A 22615-nucleotide genomic window follows, 5' to 3' on the forward strand; every position below is an offset into this window, starting at 1 on the left:
AAATTTGATCAGCCTTCTGCTGTCATGGAGTCAATGCTAATTATTGCCCAGCTGGGGGCCTGCAACAACAATGGGTGTTTATATCTTCACAAGTGACTTGATCTGAAAGAACTCTGGTTCTGGAAGAATGGCTGTCGGTGTCTGTATGAAAATCAAGCTGCACAAGTTTGTTGCAGAACTGAGCACAAGCTGAACTTCTGAACTTTGGGGTGAAAATGTACAGACTTAAGAGACTTGTATTAACTTCTCTGCCCAGGGTTGGCTTAAAACAAGTTTTAGTGGTCATAGAATGCATGATGAGGGGGGATACATATTAAAGGGGGAATATATAGTAGGTGGCTGTACTTTCCTAGAACCATAGCCAATGGCGAAAGGAGGAGGGAAACATGCTGTTGGGAATTTAGGATTAAAGGAGGCTGCATCCTCCAAAAACCTGGGAAAGGCCCCACAGGGATATGGCCTAGTGGCCTCTCTCCCTTTATTCTAATTAGGTTGATTCTTGCAGAGTTGATTCTCTGTCTCCTTTGTGCACGCTGGCCTTTCACAATGTGATTTTCCATACAACACCATCTCCCACATAGTTAATATTTCTTTTCCAGTGACTAAACAATTCAACTGCTAAAGCCTACTGAGATGCCTAAAAGGATCTGATTACTTTGAGCACTGCCTGGCTGAGGAACTCCTGGTCCTTGACAGTGAGCACTCACATAAGGACATGAAAAAAGAGATGCACCATGAAAAAAAGAACCTTCCAAAGGTTTTTTTGACAATTTTCATTTGTTTTGTTTGCAATTCAAGGATTTTTTGGTTTTGAAATAATGAAAAACTTAAAAGGATTCAAACCACAGCATGTTTAGAGAAAACGCCATTCTTCTGAGAAAAGAGAGGGTTTTTCTGATAGATGTTTGTTCTCTTCTAATTCTTACTTCAGTGACTGGCAGCTATAGAGACTTTCAAAGTAACCAAATTTCTTTCCTTGGTAAAATTGTAGTAGGTAACAGGTAACTTTACATTTCAAAGCTATATGCTGGGGGGACAAAAACCCCAGACAACAAACCCGTGAAAATCAAAGACAGTCTGTTACTGTGTCTATTTCAAGAGTGTGTTTTGGGATATACTAGCTGATGATAAGTCCAGTGAGTACCTATATGTAAGGCACAAAGTGACTGATCTCTAAGACTATACTTCTAGTCCTCAGGAATTTCTGATTTGACACTCATAAGTTAAAAGTTTTGAACTGTCTCTAACCAAAACTTTATAAACTGCTTTATTTTAGAAAATGAGGGACCATATTTGAAAGTCATTAAAAGAGCTTGTAGTTGATGCATCAGTCAAGCAAGCAATATACTTTTTGATACATCAAGCAAACTTTGCTTGGACACCAATGAGCCAGCCAAGGAATTTTAAGGGAGCAAAGATGAAGTTCTCCATGGATGCTGTTGCTGTGAGGAGGACATGATGTTGCCACTCTCAAAACCCTCTGTAAGTAAGTGCCTAAGCTGTTACGGGAGCTACAAAATCTACAAAGTGTTGGAACCTCTGCAGTCTGTGCTTTCCTTCAGTGTCCTGCTCCTATGAGGCTGCTTATGCCCCACTCTTATTCAGGACTGCACCCACCATTTTTTAGTGCTACAAAACAGTGATTTCCCTACCTGTGCTAAATATTCAAAAATCATGACTCAGATTCTAGGATCATGATTGGCTTAAAACTCATGAGACTTTTCTTTTTAAGAGTCTTAGAGCATTTTAAATTGTCATCTGGCTTCTGGGCTTCTTGTTCTGGAGTTTTCATCACTATAAGAGCTGGAAACTTGAAAGTATTTACTGTGTAATTGCTTGACTGGCGATCTACAATAGAATCTTTAAGAGCCAGCAGTACCAGTTTTGATTTGTATATCCAGTTTTCACAGGGGAAAAAAAAAAAAAGGAAGAAATTTGGCTTCTATAGCCTAGGGCTGAAGAGGAACCTAAAGAGTTTTATGCTGTTACTCAGTTTGTGTACTGCAGGCAGGAGGTGAATGATTGCAGGCATGGGGGCAAAATTATCTTATTACCTTTGGGGTCACACTCTGGAGTCCTGCAGGGTCCAAAACAATGCTTAGTGTGAGCTGGAGCCTCCCCAGGGCTGGGTTATTTGTGTTGCCCCTCTTAAAGTGCAGTGAAGCAGAGACTACTCTGAGTTTAGTGACTACTGGCTGAACTTCTGATCTTGCCTGGATGCTGGAGCTGGGAGAAGAGCCAATGTGTCAGTCCTAAATCAGTTCTTCATAGCCCAGAGGGACCCTTGGAGCAGGAAGTGCTGTCAGCAGATTACTCACCTCTGTGTGATAATGCCAAAACAGATTGCAGGGCAGGAAATGCCCAAGTAAAATCTGCAGCATTCTTAGATGAGATGGTTGAAATGTGCTAATTGTTTTGCATTTTCCTTTTTTAATATATTTCCTCATACAAGTTCCTTTTTGAAATGGAATTAGAACATTTAGAAAGAAAAGGTTTCTTGAAAGACAGAAAATTATGGTAAAAGGGACAAATCTCTTAATTTAAAGAACACTTTTTCTTGAATTTTGCACACAAGTGCTCAGATGTCTTAGTCCATATACACATTTCAAACAGACACATATACAAAGTCAGTAGTTAAAGTGACAACCTTTCTTTAAAAAAAAAGTGATCCAAAAAGCATACTGTTATCTTACTGTATTTTGAGACAAATGAGCTATGAGTTGTCTTCTGTTTTAGAAATAAACATATGTGGATGCTTCATTTAAATGACCTGATAAAGGTTCATATAAGGAGGCCATGTACTCTAAGAGTGAAGGGGGCTGTAAGTTTTCTTACATTGCAGTCTTCACTGTTGGCTGCTGCTGTGAGGCAACTGCAGAAAAATGTAGCACATAAAGTTTGGGGTTGCTCCTTCTAGAGCAACAGGTAGTGCTGAATCATTTTGGTCTGGTTTCAGAACAGGGCAGCAGTATCTAAGGCCCAGGTTAGCCCCCAAATTTTTGAAATAGTCTGTAAGAGTGTTCCTCCTGGGGAGTCCCTGCCCTGCCCTGCGGGGCCAGCACACATGTTCCCTGGATGGAGGCTTCCTTACTCCCTTCGGCCCCAGGGCTTGGTTTTGCTCTCATTCCAGAGCACTGTCTAGCAATTCAAGGGAAACAGCAGTCCTGAAAGGGTGAGCTCACATATTCTGAGACCACTTCAGATGAAAAAGGCTGAGGTTCTACTTTGCAGTCAGTAAGTTTTAAGGTAGAAAAAGAATGCAGGACTTTTTACAGATTTTTTGTTGTGTTCATAAATAAGGCCATTTTAAGGTACATGAACCTATTTTTCCAGTTGTATTGGGGACCTTGAGATCCATGACACAAGGGGATATCTCTTAAAATCAAGGACTGACAAAATGACACAACCAAGGCCACTGCTGTACATTAAGATGTGCACTGTAAGGTGCAGTACAATACGTTTATCATCGGTGTGACTAGCTGCTGTTTACCATCCAAAAAATGCTGGAATTGAGACGCTGGTTCTTCCAGTGCTGGTAAATAAGCTCCATCTACTGGTTATTGTGCATGACAAAGAGTTAGGTCTGAAGACATTATTTATTTATGTAATACTTGCATTAAGACAGTCCTCAGTCATCCGTGGGATTGTTAGAGTTGTCTTCTTTTAGATTCACTACAGTCAAGCACTGAAACTTTTGCTTTTGCAATTCTGAGGAGCAGCACAGAAAATGGATGCACAAAGTTTTCTGGCAAAAGTAGGCCAGAATGTTTTCCTAAGGCAAAGGAAGAGATGATTGTACCCAAGATGACTGAAAAATGGGTGCATGCAGACATGCTTGGATCAGAGTCCTAGGACTAGCAGGCATCATTCACTGCAGTAATGACACAGAGGTCCTGGGATGCTCCTGATTTGCCCTAGGAAAATGGTGGCTGGGTCCCTTTCAGAATTTCCACACTCAATTCACATTCATACTACTCTCAGCATTTCTGTTAGTTATCCACAACAGCACTATAACTGTAAGGAAACAGTTTTTCATTGATAGGCCATTAAGATTTCTGAAGTCTTGAAGGTATTTCTTCATTTTGTATCAAATGAAACAATGAACTTTCCAGAAAACAAGAGTTTCTTTTTTTTTAATAGCATGATTAGATTTTCCAATTTTGCATGCATCCGAGACAAAGTTTTAGCTCTAGTAACTAGGTCAGAGGGAAAACAGACCATTAGGATGTAGGTACAGATGAACCAAATCCCCTGTTGCAATACTGCACTATTAATGGGACAGGATAAGTATGTTCCAGGTGGATCTGGTAAGTCTAGACATGGTAGCCAAAGTACTAACCTGGTTTACAAGAGAGCTTTGTGCAAGATTACATCCCGAGTCCAGAAGGCCAGAGTGTCATGAGTCTCAGACTTCCTAGAAAACCACTCTGGTCAGCTAGCTCTAAGGCCAGATTTCTTCTGCCTTTCTCACTTCCATATTTACTATCTGATTCACAGATATTTACTATCTGATTGTGTATCAACAGAAGTTGCTACAGAAGGAGAAACTCCAATCCTAGAATCATCTATTGCCTATGGATTAGGACACTCACCTAAGAGATGGAAGACACAACTTGTTCCTTCTCTAAATTAGCCTGCTTCCTCATCTCTCAGGTGAGGTCTTTATTACTGGATTACTACTTACTTCTAGGCTTTCTGCTGAACTGTGAAGAGGCAACTCTTGGCTTTTTCTTCTGAGATTTCATGCCTGGATAACTTTTATACAGAAACATACCTTTGGTATAAAGATAGATATTTAATGCCTTGGGAGAGCTCTCATTTTCTTCTGCTTTCTGTCAGCTACTTTCAGCAAAGTCATGAGACTTGTAATGTATTTTCAAGCATGTAGCATGTTAACCACAATTTCTGCCTTCATAAAAATATTTACATTTCATAGCTGAAAAGAGAAGCATGCAAGCTTCTCCCTGTTTAGACAGAGTCTGAATAAGTCAACAGCAAAAGACTGAGTAAATGAGTAATGTCACCAAGAGACAGGGTCCTTAAGAAATTGCCAATTTTAAGTCACAATTTAACATGGCCCTCATATCTGATAGATCATTTAAAACTTTTGGCTTCAGTTTTTGTGTCTGTTGTTATTAGCAAACATTCCTTCTTTAATCAAACACATTGGGACATTATTGCTCCTACACAAGAAGTGCTTAGGCATCAGTAACAGCAACATCTCTGGACAGTTAAAAAGCACAATTTTTACCTGTGATTAAACGTGCTTTAAGTTACATCAATGAGCATTTTATTTGATGACTCTGTTCTCATGATTTCTCTTTGCATCTAATGCCAGTGTGGAGATAACGAAAAACCAAGGGAGCTGCACCACTGTTATGTTGCTTGCTGTTCCCCACCTATAAGTCTTTGATACCATCTTTCACCTAAAACTTTGAGATGCTGTTATCCCTGTGACCACTAAAAAAGGGCTACAGCCCTGCCAGTCAATAAAAAGCAATCAACTAAGCAGCAGTGCCTCTTCTTCTTTCCTATTGCCACTGCTTAGAGAACAGGGCACTGAACTGCCTGCCAGTCCTCTGTGTATCAGCACCAAAAACCTGAGATGATGCTTGGCAAGTCTTCACTTGGGCTTGAAGGTTGCACAGGGGAGCCAAAGCAGGGCCATTTCCCCCCTCTGCTTGCTCAGTTTTCCTCACAAGGGCAAGAGGAAACAGAAATTTCTGCTGCAGCTAAAGGGTGTAGCTATAGTCCTTTCAGCCCCATGTCAATACTGAAGAAACAGATTCGTAAATTGTGCTCTCTTCTGCTTCAGTGCAAACTCACTGGAAGTCATCATCTCAAAGGTTAACATGAAGATGCTCCTTTCTCTGTTAACCATTTTACCTTATTTTCTAGGTTCCTATCACAGCCCAGAACTTTTTCTGCTTTCTGTAAAGAGATGCAGCCTCACTAGGTGGTTATAAACAGACAAATTGTGATGACTGTAGCTTGGCCCTAATGCTACTCTGCCTGGAGAGTATTTTGGAAGTGGGACTATTGGCCAAGACCAGGTCATTTAGAGCAGTCATCCTCATACAATGAGACTGAATATGCAGGAAACTGGAAGAGAGAAGAAAGCAAGCTCTTGAAAATGAAACAATTTCAATTCAAACAATTTAAACAATTGAAATAATTGAAATTGAAACAATTTCAATTGAAACAATTTCACAGATTCACAGCTTTTCATATTTCTTGGGTAAAAAACTCAGTTCCACCAATGAGAGATACATGCCTTTTAGTTTCTGTGGAAAGATTTCATTGCATATGTTCTAAGTTTCTGTGTCTCTCCATAAGTGCCATAATCCCATGCTTCATCTTTTTCACACATGTACTTCCTTTGTGACATGAAGAATCTGCTCAGCTTCACGTTTTTGTCTCCTGTCTCTTCCCTCCTAGGAGCTGGGCTGCGATTTACTGTCTGTGTATACTCCAAACCCCATCTCCTTCCTCACAACTCAGTACCTTTTACTTCTCGTTGTACAATGGTCAAAAGACTTCCCTTGGTCAAAGTGTGCTCCTTCCCTGAACTCTTAACATCCTTGTTTTCAAAAGCCACATCCTGCTTTTTGTTCCTTCTTTTTTTCTGGGATTTTTCCATGACACATCTCCAGCCCTTACAGCCCACTGGATGCAAGGGCAGTCATACATTTCTTCTAAGAAAGTTCTTCAGTCCTTTTTAAATGGAAGGCTATTAATGGCAGTGACTCACTTAGATATTTTTCCCTTTTCAGGGAGTTATATGACACCAGTTGTGATAGAAAATTGCTGATTCACTATAATATTAACCTTTCCACGGTACAGGAATTTTATAGCTTTATCCAGCTTTCCTAAATTCAAAAGAAATAGTTTTTCCTACCTGTCATTCTTAGTTATTTAGGACAAGCTTTAGCTTATGAGTTAATAGAGTTTTTTGGTGCTGGCCTAAATACAAATATGACTACTGCCTAAAAGTGTGGGGAAATTATGTTTGTGCCAAAATGTGAAGCTAGAACACGTGAGAAAGAGTACAATATACAATGCTTCAGTGCTTTGTATTTGACATCATTTACACAGGTCAGTGGAAAGGTTTCACAACCATTTAACTTGGTGGCTGCTAGCAATGGTGTAAGTGGCTCAACAGCAATGCTAGAGTCCAGCCCAGAGGTTTTTTCTGCTATATGTGCTGTGTCATGATGAATGCCTCACAGAAAGGAAAAATTGTCTGATTTAGGAAACAGGTTGCTTAATGCCATTAAAAAAACCCCTTATTTCATTTCCCAGGCAAAGGAAATGTGGAGATTTGTTTGCAGGAACATAACTAGATAGGATTAAAAATTATGAGCTGAAGCTGTCCGATAACTAACCTTCAATAAAATTTATGCAATAGAACTTATGAAAACAGATGCCATTCCATGGGAAGTGTCTTCTCTCTGGTTGATTGACAACCTTTCATGACTCAGGAGACACTCAAACATCATGAGACTAAAATGAACCATTATTTTTCCAGTAGAGAAAACTGACAAAAAGGATTTCACTTGTACAAATCCTGTAGCAAATGAATGAAAAAAGTAGGATAGACTCCCAAGGTTTACCCAGCATCATGGAGGAAGGTCAGGTTCAGCATCCTGCTAAGTGGAGTGCTGTGGGCATCAGAAGTGCTAGAAAGTTAAAGTATTGGGGCTCTGCTGAGCTCCTCTAATATTTCAGGGAAGAAGCTGGGTATTCAAGGAACAGAAACATAACCTGTGTGGAAAAAGTGAAAACAGAAGAAAACCTATTTTAGACTGATGCATTATTTGCTCTCTACATTTTTTTGTCAGCCCAGAATTCAGGCATAATGGGATAATGATGGTTTCTAGATTAAAATATTTGTGTTTTAGCTTTGCCTGAAGTCACTGTGTTGTGGTGTGGGACATGAAGGACAGCGTGACACCAGGCAGAGGCTTCACCTTTTTTCCTATTGCTGATGTGTATTTTGAGAGCTGGCCTTTGTTATGAGGCCGGTGCCTACACAGGTAGACCAACACTTTTTCTTTGATGAATTCCTAAAAGCCTGTGACTAAGTTTTTCTAGCTGGTTGGTTTTGGTTTGTGTTTTCTTTATGGGCCAAGTTTAGAGAAGGAGTGTCTGCTTTTTCACTATATTGCCTGTAGTCATAGGCTTATGCTGAAAGCATGAACAAGTGTCTGAGAAGTATGGGCCAGTGAAGGACAGCTGATGCGAAGCATTTTTTGTTGCTAGTTGAATGTAAATGGAGACTTGCATTTAATGTGGTAAAAGAGGATTTAGTGTTACTGTGGTTTCTTTCAGTTCTGTCTCTTACATTTTCTTTTCAGTTACATGGTTCTTTCACTTAAGGGGAACACTGTTCTATTGTTGTGGTGTGCCCAAGCAAAATATAGAGCAACTTCAAGGTTCCTTTAATTGACAGAGAATCTTCTGATTATTTTCTATTATCCCCAGGATATAAAGAATACAGCATTACAGTACAACATAGGCCACTCCTGAGAAACTGACAAATCCTGAGAAATCTCATCTTAAGCAGTGGATGGTTCTTACAGCAGGCAGGGTATTTGCACTCCAGATCTTCTGTTTGTTCCTAGTTCAGCCCAATGGAACTGGGAGCTACTGGAGCTACTGACAAGAAAACCTGTGGAATAGACTCATACCAGATACTCAGCCTCCCTACACATCAGTGTTCCCAGCTCAACACGAAGCTAATAATTCCTGCTTAGCTTTTTGCTGAGTGATAGATATGTGTCTGGCATTCATATGTGCACAGCTGTTGGAGGCCCCTGCATAATTGTCATTACTGTTTGTATATTTGCTTATTTGCATGATTTATCACTGAGGTATCTAGACACTCCTGGCCCATCTATCAGAAGATTGGAAATGACCACCTGCTCAAGTCCAGTTTTCATGCCACTGCAAGTATACATATATATAAAACTTGTCATGAACTGATAGAGCTCCAGATAGCTAAGTAGTCACTATTCTTCCCTCTCCTTTTGTTTTGCAAAAGTTCCATCCTCCTTATCTTGCTTTTAAGTCTTCTCAGGAGGTATGCAAGTCCCAGTTCACCTGTATTTGAGTGTGAGTGACCAGAATCAGATGACTGAACCAGAGTTACAGGTAGCATCTCAGCTGTGGCCTACTGAATATTCACACTTGTGACTGTGGTATTTCACACTGGGAGCACCTAGGATCACATTTCACAGATTCAGAGAATTGTTGGGGTTTGAAGTGATCTCTGGAGATTATCTAGCCCAATGACCCTACCAAGGCAGGGTCACCTAATGCAGGTTACACAGGAATGTGTCCAGGTCGATTTTGAATGTCTCCAGAGAGGAAGACTCCACAATTTCCCTGGTCAGCCTGTTCCAGTGCTCTGACACACTCAATGTAAATAAATTCTTCCTTGTGTTGGGATGGAACTTCCTATGGTTTAATTTATGGCCACTGCTCCTCATCTTGTTGCTGGGCACCACCAAAAAGTCTGGCCCCATCCTTTTGGAACCTGCCTTGGATATAGATATTTATATAAACTTAAAAGATCCCTTCTTAGTCTTCTCTTCTCTAGACTAAACAGGCCCAGCTTCTAGTCTCTCCTCATAAGAGAGATGCTCCAGACTCCTCATCAGCTTTGTGGCCCTCCACTGGACCCTCTCTGGGGGCTCCACGTCCCTCTTATCCTGAGGAGTCCAGAACTGGACACAGTATCCTTTTTCTCACAGCTGCAATCAGGTCACAGTCCGCATCCCTCCTTCTCAGTCACTTTCAAATTGCTGAATCCTCAGTCTCTAGCATAAACTGCGATACTTCACCCCTGAAACGTACAGAGTCGGGGGGACTCAGGCCAGTTCTGTGGCCTTAGCGCATTGCTCCCCGCGCACCTCCTGGCGTACGGAGCGCGCCTCCCGGCGCTGCGCGGTGCCGGTTCCGCCGGCGGGGCCGGGCGGGCCGGGCTGCGGGCTCGGAGGGGCCGGGCTGCGGGCTCGCAGGGGCCGGGCTGCGGGCTCGCAGGGGCCGGGCTGCGGGCTCGGAGGGGCCGGGCTGCGGGCTCGCAGGGGCCGGGCTGCGGGCTCGGAGGGGCCGGGCTGCGGGCTCGCAGGGGCCGGGCTGCGGGCTCGGAGGGGCCGGGCGGGCCGGCTCCAGCTCCCCGCCGCGGGCGCTGCCGGCGCTCACGTAGCCGGGGTTGGGCGGCGCGGCGGCCCCGGGGAGCGGCGGTCGGGGCCGCACGTAGCGGGGCCGCCACTGCGCCGCGCCGGTCACGTCGGCGGGGCCGGGCCGGCGGCGCCTCGGGGCGATGAAATCGGGCTCTGTGTGCCGCCGGCTGCTCTCGCTTTGGCTCCGGCCGCCGGCACCTTCCGCCCGCCGCGGCTGCACGTGTGAGCTCCCCCCCGTCCTGCCCCCCACTCCGTCCCACGACACCTGTCTCCCTCCCCCGCCCCGGGAGCGGAAAAACCGATCTTCACGTTTCACCGGGAAAGCAGAATCGTGGCTAGAAAGCCTATCCTTACTGTTCTCAAAATTCTTAGGAAACGCACAGAATTTTCACATCAGAGCAGCTGTTTGTTCGCCCAGAAGGCTCCGTATTCCACTGAGCTCAAGGAGGTATTTTGAGCAGAATAAAGATGTTTCTAGTGTGTCTTAATATATAACACAGATTCCAAAATGGATTTTGTATCAGACACATTAAGTAAGTCGCTATTACATGGACTTGATACACAGATAATATGTCTCCCCATATAACGAGTAAACGCTCAAAAAAGTGGCATCTGGAAAATACAAAAAAATTCATTTGACTTGAAATAGTGAAAAGTATTTAAAAATGGTTGCCACTTTTTTTTTTTTTTTTTTTTTTTTGCTTTGTTACCCTTATATCCCATAGGAAATGCTTCACCTCTTAGGCATTTTAATGATGGCTATTTCAGTTATCCTTTTATGGTTATGCATAACTTATGTTTGTTGAACTGCATGTTGTTTCATCTTTTCTTATAGCATCATCATGCCTGTCACCCTAAATCTGCTGTTTACTTCTTCCCTGTCCTCATGGTGCTGCTACTTCTTTTAATTTCTTCTTTATTGTAGTTTTCATCCACTTTTCCTGTTCCTACACACACTTCCACTACACATGCCAGCACCTGCAATTTAGCTCATTTTATCACCCAGGAAAGTGAATGAACAAAGGAAGAGGAACAAGCTGGTTTCCTGTCCTGAAAAGAATCCTTAATAATGTGTGTAGGACCTGACTCTCGGGTCTGCTCCAGCTGCCATCAGGCTGCATGGATAATTAACAGGGTTCCCTAAAAAAAAAAAAAATTACAATTACAGTTGTCTACTGAGGGAAGATAATCGACCTTATTCACCCACAAAGGTGACATCCCTTAGAGTTAGGAAGTAGGACAAGAGAGAATTCCACAAAGACCACTGGCTCAGTGAAGCAGGCTCTAATTGTAAGAAGACAGAAAGTCGCTTTGAATCATGCCAGAGACCAGACTGTATCCTTTCTGCCCCACATCTGAAGAAAATAGGAAGGCCTTTGCCTAACCCTGGTCCTGTTCCTGCTGTATATTGTGGAATCTAAATTTAGACTTTAATGGATGGATATTTTGCAAATAGTCATCTCAAAGCTCAGTCTGAATGGCTGGACAATGTTTTGTGTTTGGGAAAGAATTATAAAACTGTCACAGTTTATCAATACTTTAGGGTATGCTAACAATGCACTCCAGGAAGACCTGCTTGGAGATACTAAATTGATTAGTTTCTAGTTTTCTGCAGAGGCAATCATATCACATGTTCCAGCTTTTATTTCCAAACAGTTGACATTTTTCTCTGAGTTGCCAAGATGCTTACAGAAATCTGTTGGTTTAAGGCTGGTCAGCCCACTCAGGTTTTCACCCTGCAGAGAGAAAAGAAGTATTCTCCATGCATCTCACCATACAAGAAATTAATCTAATAGCTAAGGTATTTGATAACAGGCAGGTGTCTGCTCAGAGACATCTTTGGCTTTCTGTTGTAGCAAAATGTTTAAGCTTTTGTCAGTGGTCTTTATGGTGTCCTCGGAATTTTCGGATCTTGAAAATAGCTAAAATTCTTGCTACTGCCTCCTGCTCAGTGCAAGATGCCTATCCTTTATTCCACCACAAATTGTGTTTCACCTGTAATTTAGAAGTCATAGGACTGGTATCTATAATTATAGATAATAGTGTGGTTATTGTGTACACTGAGAAGCACATGCAGGTATGAAGCTTTCCATGGGATATCTCTGATTGCAGTTTCTGTGTAAAACCACAATTTTTTCAGTGACATTATAAAACAAATCCTCCTCAGTGGAATTATTTAATGAGAAGTCTGTGTAACAATAGATTCATTAAAGGGACTAAGATGGAGTTATCACTGCAGGCCATAGCTAAACCTGGCAGTATATATCTTCACTCTTTCACTAAAGGTAAAATTCCTCACTGTCTTCCATGGTCCTGTAGATCAGCTAGAGTTACTTCTCACACCTGTTAAGATCTTCAACACAATCAGTAATCTTCTTTAAGGCCTTATATTGGAATTGAGGTTTTTCTCTCAATAAAGTAAATAATTTGTTTGGGCTTGATTTTCCTGATTTTTTCAAAAGACAATGTGTATGTGGAGATCAGAGTCTGTCCAGGAAACCTAGTATTCCCTTTTCTTATAGGTTTCTAAGAGAGCTGTAGATGATGAAATATTTATCCTCAGGAGAGGGGTTTTGTAAACAGTGAACAGTTGGATAGAACAGAAATTCATGGAAGTTTTAGAGGAAAAGATTGTAGAGATCTTGTATGCTGCAAAGACTCCCACAAGGGGAACGAAAGAGATGATTTATGGTGAAAGGGGGTGATATTATTGAAGAGTGGGTGTCTAAGTGTCCCCTTGCAATAGAAAATTAGTGGACTGAAACTGCAGTATGGCAGTAACTTTATTCTGTTAAAGTGAAAAATGCCAACCTAGCTGCAAAGCAACAGCATTGAGTTCGTAATGCAGATGTAAAATCTGTTTCTTCTGCATCAAACTCTAAATCAAACATAACATTCCTAATTCACATTCCAGTGGCTGTAAAAGTTCTTCCTCTTTATTAGTGTGTGTGTGTGTCAGCTGATAACCCAGACTTGCATGGGTGATAAAGTTTAATGAAAAACAACTAGTCAAGAACATTTGCAGGATTTATGGCTGGTTCTATTTGCCAAATTGAGTTTAGAAGTGGGGAATGAGGTTTTGATATATGTTTCTTCTTTTTGCTTGTTCATTTTGAGGCAAAGTCTAAGCTTGCACAATCGAAGTAGTTTATAGTCATGCCAAGCTGAGGCTCATAGAGAACTTTTAAAAATGAGCACTATGATTTATGACTAGAGAGAGACATGAATATTCTCTTTCTAAATGGTTTCTAGGCACACAGTAGGGATTTTGTCTAATTCAGGCTGAATTACAAAGATGAGACTAGAACTGACTTCCTCAGTTTTGTTCTCAGATATTGTGTGTAGCCATGCCTTGTAATCTCATATATACCCTTCAGTTGGCTCTAATCAGTATAAAAAGTATGGAGAGTGTCTGCGTGAACTGGTTCAACTCTCTGAATAACCATGCCATGCTCTGGTGATCCCAGCAGTATGTTAAATCTTTACCTGAGAACTTTAGTCTTCCTTTAAATCTTTCCTAGTATTTTCTTCTCAAATCTATTCTTTGCTCCCCTAATCTTTTGTTAATTTCCCCCCCTTGCTTAGCAGTTTGACAGAAATCTGTTTAATGTAACTGATATAACTGGTCAGTGTTATTTCAAGGGAGCACAACACAAGATCATGCCATTACTTTCAAAAAATAAGGGTTCCCTTTTTCCTTGGTGGTGGCTTCCTTTAAGAGTAATAGCTGGAAAAGAAAACATGGAACTATGGAGAAACAAATCCACAATGTCAGATGTTCTGGCAGTAGCTCTTATACTCTAGAATAACCTCTCATGGTAAAGTTGGATCGCTCTTCCTCAAGGTTTTTAAAATGGTATTGCACTAGCATCAGAGAAGATAGTTTTTTAGCTCCCAAGAAGCTGAAAAAATGCTGTGGTAGATATTCACTTCATCCATTTGTATGCCATACTCAGTTAGTTAATTATTTGGGGTTTTTTTTGTAAAAAACCAGTTTATTATCAGTGAAATATTTTACAGGGCTTATAGGCCATCTGAAGGATGGAATGAATTCTTCAGAAGTGAAATACCAGAAAAAACAGATAAAGCTCATATCACATGGCAAATCCTTCTCATAAGGTTTTGTTCATCCTTACATCAGAACAGCGTGGATTGCAATCAGAAATTTTGGTGAAGGATGATATCAATGAGGAAGATCTAATAGCAAGTAAATAATTCCAGAGATTTTTAAATTATGTATAACAGAACCAATACAATAACAAACAGGTGATGCTTCTCAGTGAAAAAGAACAGCAATTCATTTTCTGTGGATAAGTAGCATGATGTTCAAATAACAAAGCACTCTGCTTTTGGGACACATAAATGTCCTGTGATGTTTCAATAGGCTGCAAGGCAATAAGAGCAAAAAATAGATGATACATGTGGGAGGATTTAATCGGAGATGGAAAACCAGTGCCTTCTTTCTGTATTCCTCAGCACTGCTCATACAGTAGTGGACAATTGACCTCGCATCTGAGTGGCATGCAGCCATGAATATTTCAAGGGCAAGCACTTGTCAGTGACACTTGTCTTGATCCATTGAAAACCATTTGAACTTCATGGGAGAATGTCAATGAATTGCAGACTAATGGCATTACTTAGGGAAACCATTCAGCTGGTGTTTGTTGATGAGTATTAAATGTCTCTGAATATTCTGCCACTGAACTCTGCCTTTCTTGTGCATGAAGTTCTTCTCCAGTACCAGAGGCAGAAACATCAATATTCTGTATATTTTTATATCAGCTGCAGATTTTTTCTTTAAATCCCAGACGATGGCTTAAATAATAGAATTGTAAGATCACAGAATCATTTAGGTTGGAAAAGATCTCTAAGATTATTGTGTCCAACCATTAACCCAGCACTGCCAAGTTCACCACTAAACCATGTCCCCAAATGTGTCTAATCTATGTCTTTTAAACACCTTTGGTGATAGGGACTTAACCACTTCTCTGAGCAGCCTGTTCAAATCCTTGACAACCCTTTTGCTGAAGAATCTTTTCCTAATATCCAATCTAAATCTCTCCTGGCACATCTCAAAGTCATTTTCTCTTGTCTTGTTGCTTGTTACTCAGGAGACTGACCCCCACCTCACTACAACCTCCTTTCAGGCAATTGTAGAGTTTGCACAATTTCTATGAACTTAGATGCAAAGTCACTTGAAATCATTGCTACTTCTCATTTTTCACTCCTTTGGAGACTGGCATTTGGTTCCATAGTCCATCTCCCCAGAAGAGATTTCTGGGACATACATTCAGCACACTGTTCTAAAACTGAAACACTGCTCCATTTAACTCTTATTACTGTAAGAAAAGCACCATGCTGTATATTGGATAGCTGGTAGCTGCTAAATTCTAGCATGAAAGTTAGTAATTTGATAGCACTGGTGTTTCTGAAGAATTATTCTGATTCACATGAGAATTGACCTAGACTAGTGTTAAGTTTTGCCTTTGTGGCTTTTATCACTGATAGATAACAAGCATTCACAAATATAACAGAAATTTCATACTACTATTTTTTTCAAACTATTTATGGATTCTTTTTCCTGTTTTCACACTGAGTCATCCATGCAGGTATTGCATGATTTCAAAAGATTTCCTGGAACTGATGTCAACTGGATAATCCAGTACCAAGTAAAGTTATTAGCTGTTGATTTATTTACAATGTAAGCTATATTTCTACTTTCTAAAGTATCTCTAAATCTGTGTCATAGAAAGAAAGAGAGGCTGTGGACATTCTTGAATGGCTCTTCATCAGACATGCCACAGCAGATTTCTTACTATCACCTGCTGCACTTTGCTTTCAGTTGGGTAATTGTTAACAAACTGCCACTTGCTTGAGACAAGCAGAGCTTGTTTTGCAGTTAGTGGCTTGGGTCTGCAGTCAGCAGTCTAAATAACTGAAGACTCATTTCAGAGCTAGCTGAGTTTCCCCACAGCTGTACTGCCATCTGGCCTGTTTCTGTTACATCATGCTCCATGTCTCATTATTCTTTTCCTATGAGCTGTCCTTGTGTCTATTAACCATCACAACTGCTTGTTTTCCCTTGCCTGGGATTTGGTCCTCTAATCTCCTCTTCAGTTCCTTCAGAATTTATTCAGTCACAGAGTATTTCTGAGCTGACTGAATGAGTATTCTCTTGCCTCAGAAAAAAATGTGACCTCTGTAATGTAGGTTCCAACCTCTGCCAAAGAGATTTGGGGCTATACACTCCATGTTGCAGCAAGGAACTCTGGAAAGATAAGTGGCTGTATGAAATTGCTACAGTGAGAGTAGGAGAGAATGGGCTGTGGGCCTCTCCTCCTTGCAGAGGGTGTAACAGTACATTCAAGGTAGCACACATCAAGCTGGCTGAAAAGGGAATTACAGAAGAAACTGCCTGTTGGAGGACATTGATGAGACAGCAGGCATCTGTGAAGAGTGACAGTTTGGGGCAAGGAAGGGAAAAATGGACTTGCTTCCTTTAGTGAGATCTCAGAGCTGAAGATAGTGGTGAGTTTCAGGAAACTTTTTCCAGTTCTGCTGGGCTAGAGGGAAAAGGAAGCCTCTTAACCCTCAGCATGGCTTCATCCAGACAAGCAGAGACTGAAGAGCCAGATCTCTGACATCAGAATGAAAAAAGGCAGACGGGATTCAGTAAAGGAAACTGAGAATAAGATAGAATTTTTTACTTTTTTAAAAAATATTTTAGCATCTCTAAAGCTTGTCAATGTTAACTAGTTTATTGACTGTCACTTTCATAAACTTATCAATTTAAAAGGCTCGTGTCCCTTCCCTTGCTTGAAATGTCTTCCCCTGTCATCTTTGCCAAATGCCAGACCAGTAACGTGGGACTGAGCTCTAAGTGATGGTACAAACATCTCTCAGGATGACTATGGCATGCTTGCCTTTCTTTTCTCAAAGCAAAGGTCACTGGTACTTAAAAGCAGGGAAAAAAAAAAAAAAAGCTAGAGAAAACTAGACTGTTTACTGTCTCATCTCATTTTTTTGAAGCTTACCTCACTTCTGAGTCCTGTTATATCACATGGGCTCTTTTGCTTTGCATCCCCTTCTGTCTTCTGGGCTCTGTATCATTATGACTAAACCTTCAAAGTCTTTCTTGCTGTTTTGAGGACTGGAGGTTTCTAGTTAGAGCTGCATATAAAGTTTTAAAGAAAGGACTTTAGGGTACTGTCATCATCACATGTAAGCTTGCATAATTCTGTGCCCTTTCAAAATTATGTCAGTTGAAGTAAGCTGGTAGATGTTGTCTGAAGGTCTCTTTATTTAGTAGGTGCAGGAAACCTGGACAAAAACTTTAATAAGAAAAGATCAAACAGAAGAAATAAACTCTTCCTGTTACAGGTGTTAAATTCTGCTGCAGTTCAAAGTCTACATAAAAACGAGTGAGTAAACATGAAACTAGACAGCATTTCTATTACCTTTCAACAGTTAGATACAAAATGAGAGAAACTAATGTTGGGCTCACATATGATCACCTCAGTCTCTCAAGGCTCTCATTCTCCCTGCAGAGGACTCTGGGGAGCCAGTCTGAGGTCAGCTCAGCGTGTCCAAGCTCAGTACCTGGTGCATGGGATGGCTGTGCTGACCTCACTGGCCTTGTGCTACCCTTGCTGCCCACCCACTGCACCAGGACTGTTCCTGTGGGGCTGCAGAGCCCTTTGTCTCTCTGTCTTGGAAAACTGGATTATATTGAAGTTCCTCATATATATGCAGCTTGGAGTAGAGCCAGGTTAGTATGCAGTTTACCTGAGACCTGATTTAAAGCTATCATTTCTAGCCCACCTTTCCTATTTTCTCTCCTGCCCATCTCCTGTTTTCTGTTTTCTGTGGTGGGAGATGCAGTTTTATCTATGTGATTCTGCATACTATAGAGTGGTCTTAGTTCACGCTTGAAAATATTTATGATTAAATGAAAGACCTGGCGAAGAAAATATTTAGGAAGGAAATTGAAGAATGTGCTGGTGAAGCTTTCCTGGGTTCTGAAAGGGATTTTCATGTTATGTCACATAACAATCATAACAGATCAGGAAAGTTATTTACAGATGTATTTGTTAGAATACCTTGTAGCAGTCTTTAAAGCCTTAAGAAACCTTATGTTTAAAGTAATAAGATGACAAAAAGAAAGCAAGGCGAAGCTGGTTACAAAGGCAAAAGGCAAAGTAAAAAGTAGTAAAAACATCTGGCATAGATAAAGTGGTGAAAAGACTGGGAGGCAACAGAGCTGGAAAAGTGGAATTGTCAAGCAATATGGTTGTAGGCCCATGGACAAACACTTTGGCAGTCTCTCAGGCATAACATGGTGGTCTTTGCAAAGCTGTGGGGCAAGAAGTAATAAGATTTAAACAGAGCCAAGATATAAGGGAATATTGGAGAAGGGATGAGGAAGGATGGTGCCTTGCTTATGCTTAATGAGTAGGAAGATGATCCTCTCTGCTGAGAGGAGGAGATGGAAAAATGAGAAGAAGCTTGAATCTTAGTCAGACTATAACAGCAGGCCTGCATCAAACCCTGAAGCGTTGTCACCATTAGATAGATATTCATCTATCTGTGTTTTAAAGTGAGTTTCACAATGTGTTTCTAAAGTATTGATTTCTTCATGCCATTTCTATCCTCCCTGTGAACTGAACAGCTAAGCACAAATGTAGTTTTGAAATATCTGGTTATTCTGCCCCATCCTAGGTTCTCCATTTCTTATGAACAATTGTAATAAAGACGACTGCGAACATCAAAAGAAGAAAAGATGATCTGTGCTTCTTTTGTAGAATATGAACTGAAACAGACTTGAAGAACTGAACAAAAAGGAATAATTATAAGAACTATTCTTCAAAGGAACTGAGACAGGAAAATATCTGACAGGCAAACAATTCTCTTTCGTAATAGATACTGGGCAAAAAGAAATCCTGGAAGAACATGAGTCTACACTGCTAAGTACACAGATGTGAAAGAAAGAACAGATGAGGGTGCTCAAACTACTCAAAGCCTGCTGTTTTCCACAGGGAAAACTATAAAAGCTTGGGCTTTGAAAGATGTGCTTATTGTTGGATAACTGCATGTATCTCCAAAAGAAATTAAACATTAAAAACAAGAACAAAATTAATCTCAAAACTATTTCAAAGAGCAAATGAAAGTACTCATGTAGCACCATCACAATGTGCATGGAATAGAAATGTGAATATAACCAGCCATCAGACTCACCATGAAGAAACACAGGAACAATAACATTCAACCATGTCTCAGTGGAATTCAAAGGTTACTGATCAGTATCCTGACCTTCAAGATAACCATCTGAAAATGCTAAGTGGAGGCATGGACTTTTTCTTTGTTTATTCATAGACAGATTTTCACTCTCTTCATAGATTCACATTTGCTAGAGCTGTGGGTTTCAAGCTGTGACATTCTTCAAAAAACTGAAATGTAGAATTTGGATTTATTTGAATCCTGAATCTGGCTTGGAGTGGAGATATGAATTTAGGTGTCCATATCACTCCAAGTGAACAGTTTAATCACTGTGTTTATAGATGTTAGGATTGTCAAAATGGAAAGAAGCTTTTATGGTCCTATTTTGTGCAAAGTAGACAAAACACATAATAGGCCCATGTCCACAGGAATTAGAGTTTTGATGCCCTGTGAAGCAAGGCGGGATGAGGACCTGAGGCTGTAATGGCATAAGGCCCTGAACAATTCATGTCAGGTGGTCACTTTGATGGGATAACTTTCCTTAGGAGATAGGTAAAAAACTGAAGTCATCCATCAAATTAATTATTCTCAGCAGTCTGAATATATTTTTCTGTTTTACTCTTTTTTTCTTCTGAGCTTTTCACCTTCATTTTTCAGGGCAGAACTCATCATACTTTCATCATACTTTAATAATTTACCTCATCTACTTGAGCTTTCCAAGGAGTGTTTTGGCTTTGTCTGTGAATATGTCTGCACTATTGGCATATTTCCTGATCTAATTTAAAATAGGCTAAGAGGATTCTGAAGAGTAATTTCTGAAGGAAGGAGATGTTAGCAAAATGCAGAAGCATTTTACAACTGAGTCAGAGATGATACTTCCTTCTGTGTCTTGCCCAGTCTTCCTTTTCCCATCCTTACTTAGAGATTTGTGGGCTGACTATCAACATGTCTTCTCCATTTCCTCCTAAAATACCTTTTGTGTTTAGGGGTTTTGGGTTTTTTGTTTCTGAATCCCACCACATCCTCCATAATATTCTGTAAACTTCATGCTTCAAAGATGTTCTAAGTCTTTTAGATTGCTTGGCAGAAAAAGCTCTTTAATCACCTTTGACAAATGTTCATTTAGATTTATTTTTCCATATATTATCCTAATGGGATATCTACAGGTCAATCCAGTGACCTATTCACACAGCTTTTCCTATTTTTGGAATATACCAGACTATAGTGATAATGACTGAAAGGCTTGGACATTGTTCATAGCAATGAGCTTGTTTGAGCTAATAGTGAATCTATCATCCATTCTTAAGATCTAGCACAGGTTCATTTCTTTCTATAGATATTTTCTTTTGAGCATAATTTCTTTTCTTTTTCATCTTCCTTCAGCTATTGAGTGTCAAACAGCCATAACTCTGCTTTAAAATCTCTTCCTTCTGTTTTCTTCTTTTGTTTCCTCTTACCACTTCTAGCAGAGAACCTGATGTTCATAAAGCATAGCTGTTATATATCATTGTGCTGGTATGTATTGACTTGAAACTTTAACCTGGTCTCTGCTTTCTGAAAGCTCAAGCATAATACTAACACATCATATGTCTATGATCTAAACAGGCATTTATCACCAAAATGGTGCTAAAATCAAGAGTTCTTATGGGTGCAAAACATTTATTCTCATTCCCAGTTAGTTGATTTCTGGAGAATGTCATAGTTTACACAAAAGAAAGCATGTATTGTTGATGGCCACAATACTATTGAAAAATAAATTTTATTTTCAAAATAGTCTTTAGGTTTTCTGATTTTCACAATGACATAAATGTACTTTCTTCTTCCTCTTTCTCCATGGCAGGTGATTGAAAAAAATAATGAGATTTTAAAATCTGACTCATGAAACACTGAGTTTCTGGGTATGTTTTTCCCCTTCCATGAGAGAAAAGGCATATCCATAGAAAAAGAAAGCCCTCTTTTATAACTTACTGTATTCTTCTCTCCTATAAATTGTCTTCTCAGTGCAATATGTGAACTTGCACCACCAAATCAGACATTTTTCCTGTAGGCTGAACAAATACAGATCTCTAATTTATGCATTGCAGTTCTCTAGTGATCTTAGAATACCTTAACTGGACCTCCTTCAGGTTCACAGTGACTTTTTGTGCCCTGGGGAGCTCAGACTGGGTACAGATGACTCTGAATGTCATCTCAAAAGTTCTGAACAGAAAGAATAGTCACTTCCCTTGACCTCCTGTCTACACTTCCACTAGTGCAGCCCAGAACTTTTCAATGTAGAGTGCTTTTGCAGCAAGCTCAGTAATGGAGGGAAGCCTCTTACAGGCTGTTCCTGCCCAGTTACATATCTGTATCTACTCCACATCTGCCTTGTTGCTATTTAACTGGAGACACATATGACAGTATTCAGCGTGTGTGCTCCATCTCCCAACACAACTACTATTTATAACTGTACTGGGGATGGACACTTCCCTGAAGTCTGTTATGTCTTTGTCCATGCAGTGTAGACACTTCATGCTGCTACATCTGGCTGTGCAAACCCATTTGTCATTCCTGGACTCACTCCAGAATGGTTTGTCAAGCCTTACAAACTGATGCGTTTTCTTTGCTGTTATTATGTTGCCACAGTAGTTTATCTGGCAGCAGGAATGACAACTGCAGCAGGTCACTTTAGGGTCATACAGCACTCTTCTTCTTCATTATATAAGGCTGTCATTGCTTATAAGTATTATCTTTTAAACTGGGTGTAAAGGAGGCTTGACTGTGTTGGATGGCCAGCACCATTCCTTGATTTATGCTGTGTAGGTTATGTTACAAACTTTCCCTCTGCACTATCCCACAATTGCCATTTAAAGGGATGGCTGCTTGGGACAGCAGCAGAGAAGCTGAGGAATGGGGCCATATGCTTACCAGGTAGAGATGTCCCAGTTAACATTAAAAGAACATCTGTTAGTTGCCTCAGAGAAGTATTGAGGGGCAAACTGTGATGTGCTTCTTGGAAAAAGGGAGATGCTTAAGAAGTTTCTCTAGAGATTTTAGTTGACAGAAAATATGTAAGGAAACAGGAGGCTGATAGCCTCAATGACAAAAATGAGTTGTGATGGTAGGAATTATACTCAGGACTAAGAAGGAAGATCTAGAGCCATCTGGAAAGGCTGGGTGGATAATCTTGTGTTGCTTATTAAATTTTTCAGTAAATGAAAATCCCCAAAAGG

The 22615-nt window shown here is 40.5% G+C and overlaps 1 long non-coding RNA gene across 2 annotated transcripts in view; it reads left to right on the forward strand.

Annotated features, from left to right (window-relative positions):
* The first annotated feature begins 114 nt into the window (after nt 1–114).
* The window catches only part of LOC146768030 (uncharacterized), a 144802-nt gene continuing 122301 nt past the window's right edge, over nt 115–22615 (forward strand). Inside the window, exons 1-3 of one of the 2 annotated variants that reach the window (XR_014953993.1) lie at nt 118–236; nt 1277–1482; nt 4527–4653. This is a non-coding gene — a long non-coding RNA (uncharacterized LOC146768030). Of the gene's footprint in view, nt 237–1276; nt 4654–22615 lie in introns of both variants that reach the window. The other variant, XR_014953992.1, reaches the window with a different exon arrangement.

The sequence above is a fragment of the Lonchura striata genome, chromosome 3 (assembly GCF_050655825.1).
Source record: "Lonchura striata isolate lonStrDom1 chromosome 3, ASM5065582v1, whole genome shotgun sequence".
Classification (NCBI taxonomy): domain Eukaryota; kingdom Metazoa; phylum Chordata; class Aves; order Passeriformes; family Estrildidae; genus Lonchura; species Lonchura striata.